This window comes from Lathyrus oleraceus, chromosome 6, assembly GCF_024323335.1.
Source record: "Lathyrus oleraceus cultivar Zhongwan6 chromosome 6, CAAS_Psat_ZW6_1.0, whole genome shotgun sequence".
Lineage (NCBI taxonomy): Eukaryota > Viridiplantae > Streptophyta > Magnoliopsida > Fabales > Fabaceae > Lathyrus > Lathyrus oleraceus.
This window is the reverse complement of record NC_066584.1, coordinates 388,905,450-388,911,565: the sequence shown is the minus strand read 5'-3', so window position 1 is coordinate 388,911,565 and position 6,116 is coordinate 388,905,450.

The following is a 6,116-nucleotide window of genomic DNA, read 5'->3' as shown; positions in this document are numbered from 1 at the left end:
AAAGGCACGGGAAACTTACGAAAGGTAAGTGATTTGAAAAAGTTCACAAGCATTTGCAAAATTCAAAAGAAAGAGTTGAACATGACCTGCTAGGTAAAACCTAGACTTAAAGGGATTTGCCAGACAAATCTGGGCTTTGGCACCCTCTGACAGATGGGGAACTCTGCAATAGGCACGAAAACCTCATATCGTCCCTCAGGCACAACGGTGAGGATGAAGTTTTTTGAACAATTGATAACCGGACCTCGGGACTCACCAAACCTATATCAAGCATTTAAACAAACGGGAAGCAAAGATCTGACTGGGGTACCCTTCTTGTGCAAAAGGCAATGAGTGAGAGACGTGATTTCGTGCATGAAACAATGAAATAAACTCACGAAAAGTAAGTTATCTCAATAATCTTCTCCATGTGAAAGGCGAAGGAGAGGTGTTACAAGGATGAAGGGACTTACAAAAGGTAAGTGACTGATGGAAGATTTTAAAGGTACTTGCAAAAGGCAACACGAATGAGAGATTTTTAGAGAATACCTGTCGGGAATACCTACTCGAGAGTTTCATGATAGTGTTCTCGACTGGGGAGGAAGGATGTCTCAACGGAGGATTCTTTTATGCTTTCGAGAAAGACTTTCATGCAATTATGTGTGTTTATTTTGCATGGCGTAATGCTTCCATCTCGACGAAATATGCTACACGCTTCATGATGCAAATCATTGCTTATGCAAGATGCTAATGCGTGGCCAACCTTTGGTTATATACAACTATACATGGCTGGATGTATTCTGAAGATTGAGAACTTGGGGTACCAATAATCATTAGGTTTATCAACTAAGATCAATGTTCTCTGCTGAAAGGTTAGGGGGTGTGTTTATCGTAACTCCCCGACATTTATCTCGAACTTAGAAGTCTGTTATGCACAATGGATCTTGCTCTGAACAACCTCACAAGTATAGAAAGGATCTTCCTTCCCTAGTTAGTCATGCCCTAGTCTGTTGGGAAAACTGCATGGATTGCCCTAGACACAAGTTATGAAGCAGCTTTGTCAAATCTCGAAGTAACTGCCATGGATCAACTAAATCTTGTAGAGATTTATCGATGTGATTGCTTCAGATTGACTGAAATTTGAAGCGTCTTGTCTTTCTTCTCAACGAAGTTCTCAGATATTCTGCTCCTTGATATAATCACATGAAGTGGCTTGCCCCTGCTCAACGGAGTCTCAGGCGTTCCGCACTTTTGGTATGTCAATCAAAATAATTTGCCCCTGCTCAACAGAGTTCTCAGGCGTTTGGTCTTCTGATGCTATCAAATGGAGTGATTTACTCCCTGACTATCTGATCTTTGGAGAGATTTGTCGAATCTCAACATAATTGTCTTAGACAAACTGAATCTTGCTGAAACTTCTTGACGTAATTGCCTTAAATGGACTGAAATTTTGAAGCGTCTTATCTTTATGCTCAATGGAGTTTTTTAGAAATTCTGCTCCTTGGTATGATCAAACAAAGTGGCTTTCCCCTATTCAACGGAGTCTCAGGCATTCAAAACTTGTGATATCATGAGTCAAAATAATTTTCCCCTGCTCAACGGAGTTCTCAGGCATTTTGTCTTTTTGAGTACGATAAAATAAAGGTGACCTGTCTCTTATCAACATAGTTCTTAGGAATTCTGTCTTATGATTCAATCAATTGAAGTGATTTGCCTCTGCTTAACAAAGTCTTTTAGGCATCCTTCTCTTCTGGTGTAATCAAGCTTCCCAATTCATGTTCATTATGAAAACTCTCTTGATATCAAATGCTTACTCACGAGTAACACATGCTCATTTTAGAAATGATAATGGCAATGTTATGTTTATGCTAGTTTTGAAATCCAAGCATGTTCACTGGAATTATGACATACAATAAATGTATCACTGATTAGGAATGTCATATCAATATCAACACAAATGATGAGCGAATCATTAAGGAGTCAGTTTTAACACGATCTTACTAACTGTATGCTTTTGAAATAAAACCTGCTTCAATTAGGTCTGTTGAGGGTTGTAACGTGGTCTGATTCATGATTTCAGAAAAATAGGATATAAGGCTCAAACCTATCTTAACCCATCTGTTCTTTATGATGTTCTCCAGTCCTCCATTCAGCTAGTTCGACACAAATGCTCATCTTCCAAAAGGGATTTTGAATTGATGGTTAATGCACCATCGAGGTTTTTGGAGTGGCAAATACCCTTCTTTTGGTTTGTATCCACACAAATTTGTTCTTGTTGAGGATTTCCTTTTGATTCCCCTTTCTGTTTCGTTTTTTTATTTCCCTACTTTTGCTAGATTGATTCAGATTTGCAATCCACAGGGGTGCCCTAACTTTTGCCTAAGTCACTGTTAGGGACCAATTATCACTAGTTTTCATATATTTTTATTGGTCCCTTTTACCATTTTCTTATTGAATTACACACTTTTATTCTCACAATTTAGTAAATATGCAATTAAGTTTAACTTAATTATGTTTTGAGTAGATATTTCACTTATTTGTTAGTTTTGTAGAAATTATGAACAAGAGAGAATTGGATTGCATAGCATAATTTGTGAAGGAGTTTGAATGGAATTTTGGAAGCATTTGAAGAACAAAGCTTGGAAGAAATGGTTTAAAGGAAGCTTGCAAGGCAAGGAAGCTGAACTTCCTTCAGTTCATGCCGCGTCCCTTGTTGGCGCCGCGAACCCTGCGAAGACAGCAAGCTTGTTATTTGGTTTGGGCCACTTGTTATGTTTTGAACCCAATTTAAGTGTGATAGTTTTAGATCATTTTTAGAGCACTTTTCCGTTTTAGACCAAAATAAGACATTTAGGGAAATGACGAACTCTTTAAACACACAATGGGAGAAAAGGAAAGATTATTATCACAAGTGTTGGAGAAGAAAAACAAAGGCTTTCTTGTGTATTCCATTTGCTGTAAAACATGGTGATGAGGAGCTAAACCCCACTTTGTCAAGATTGGAGGTAGTAGCTATCCCTTATTGATTATGTATTCCTATTGACTCTTGTATGTGACAAAAGATTATTGATGTAATGATTGATATTTTTGCCCTATTTTGAATATTCAGATTTGAGTTATTGTTGAGAAAGATTATTCAAGTCTTGACTTAAAATATGCTTTCAAGTAGTGAATAAGTTGTAGAAATAGATTTATACACTACTCTTCTTTGGTATCAAACATTAAAGGTTGCTATATTAATAGTTAGGTGGATAAATCGTCTAACAATTAATATAGTGATTATCACAATCTCATTTAGAAATAAATGTTATTGAGAGGTTTCTTTGATTATCATCAATAATTTTAAGTCCATATAGTTGTCATTAAGGAAACATAAGAAATTTGGATAGTGAACTCCAATCTTGCCAAGCCTTTTATAATTGATTTTAAAACTAATTTCATTGTCTTAGTGTCATTTTACTCAAGAGATAACTATTCAATCAAAACAACTTGGTTACTTTTCAAACTTATAACAATTGGAATTATAGAACGGCGATAATATCAACCAATCTCTGTGGATACGATATAAAAATATTTGCCGAAAATATACTTTTCAACAGTCACTCGTCTTCGAGTTTTCGACTTAGCGGGCTTTCCTTCTTTTTGTTTTTGTTTTCTTGTTTCTATTTTTGTTGAAACAAATCATATGACATATGTCTGTTGGATTTGAAGGGGTTGTGACTGCCTCGTTCCTCTGTTGGCGAGGGACAACCATTAGTAATTTGGGGTTTCCGATCCCTTATGAGGAATAAAATATGGTCGATCCTCAGATAGGACACTCCTTTTTTGTCTTTGGAATTTGAACGCATGGTCAAATTAGCTGAAGACTACCCTTCCAGGGGTTAAAATTGAGGGTTTTTTCTGTATGGAAAGAAACTCCTACTCCTTGGCTCGAAGGGGGTTGACTAGGGATTATCTTCCTTATACCTCCGATGTTTGGGATTTGAAACAATGCCTTACATCATCAGTAAGGTATTATTCAAAAGCATATGTGCAGTGATCTCGTGTTTTTTTAATTCGTCATTCTCCTTTTGATTTTGTTCAAACAAAAGTTAGATATTGACAAAATAAAGTATGAGTGAACACAAATGGATTGATTAAAAAACATGCACATTCATTTCAATGTCATTATTATTCAAAAACAAACACTTTATTACAAGTGAGTGTTACAAATGACAATCAAGAAAATTACACATGAACATGATTGAACAAAACTAATGACTGTTGGCATAACCGTCTTTATTTTCATATTCTGAGGATGGAATTATTGTGATGGAAGAGATTGACATGACGATATTCAAGGAGATCCTTCTAAAACTCTTCAAATATACCCTAGATTCCACTTGTACTAATCATTGAATTGCAGATGTGCCCTCAGGTGGAGGCATGGAAGTGTACATTACATCTAGGCCTTGCGGTGTGAACACAATAACCCTTGATCAATCAAATCTTGTACCTTATATTTGAGGCTCTTACAGTCTTTGATTGAGTGTCCAGGTATTCCAGAATGGAATACACACCTAGCATTCACATCATAGTCTAAAGGATGAGGTGTTGGAGGAGCTTTAACATCCCTTAGTTGCACTAACGAGCTATTGAGAAAAATAGGAAGAAGTCTACCATACGACATAGGCACTGGATCAAATTGCTTTGGAGGCCTTCTTGGTCTCTCTCTTCTCTACTGAGCAAAGTTCCGCTGCTGATTTATATATTGGTTATGCACTGGGTTCCTCTGCCTAGGTTGAGGAACATGAATTGGTCGCTGATAAGGAGCCCTTGGAGGTCCAGGTTGTGGACGAAATCCACGAGGTTGCTTCTGATGTGGAGTGGAGTCAGGCATGTTCGCTAAAGTGACCACTTCTAGTACAACAGTTGGCATGAAGTTTCTTTCCTTCCTCATCATTGACTACATGATTTGCATGACCAGACTCATCTAAGTCTTCAACTGGTTGGCTTCAACCTTAAATGCTTCTTGATCTCTTCGTAGTTCTTCCATGGTAATCTGCGACATGCTTCTAATTCAAGATAGATGTGGGGTAATCAGCTTGGTGGCAATGGTTCTTCTCACAATGGCAAAGTGATAGTGAGGTCATTGGTTTTGACTTTATGAAATGCAATATGATATGCAAATGATGCATGCATAAAATTTATTATTATTATTATTATTATTATTATTATTATTATTATTATTATTATTATTATTATTATTATTTTATTTCCAAGGAATCATGATATTTTTCTATTTCTATGAGCAATCGTAGATCATAAAAATAGAGACAGAAGATAATGCCCAAATAAAGGGAAATATGCATTTTATTCAATATGGATGTATAAAGGGGTACAAATATAAATCAAAAGTTTACTCGTCGAGCTACAACATGATCGGCCTGAAACCTCTGAAATACAACTATACAGACAGAGACAAAATGAAATACAACCCAAGGGGTTTCATGTGAAAATATAATATCATAAGCTTCTTCCAACAACTTGGGCAGATCTTACAATGCATGGACAACAATCTGAGCCAGACAAGCATGCTTATCATTCCAGTATTGCGCATCCTTGAGAAGGTTGTGCAACAACGTATGATTAGGTCCATTCAGAAGATCTTGTAGGATGGAGTCCTTCTCATCCAAAAGAACTTGAAGATGACGATTGTGCTTCTCCCACTGAGTGACCTCTTGGTTGAGCAGGTTGGTGTCTTCAATATTCTTGTGAGCTTGACCCTTTAGATCTCGAATTTCTTCAAATCCCTTGTCCAAGTCAATCTGATGCTGAGAAAGAGAAACTTCTAGTTGCTTAGCACAATTTTGTTCTTCTTTCAACTCTTTCTTGCAAGTCTCTAACTGGTCTTGCAGTTTCTTAAGCTGATCTTGGCAGTTGATCTCTGTCTTGCAGACTTTGTACTGTGCTTCGACGAGTTGCTTCTTCTTAGTAGAAAGGCTTCCATAAGTACCTTTCAATGCTTCACCCACTTTCCTTCTTTTATATTGTTCTTTTTGAATCTCTTTAGCGACCTTGGCTGCTCGGTCCCTCTTCTGGTTGAGGTTAAGCTTCAAGTTCTCTATCCAAGGAAATTTTACTGATGTTAGATCGGA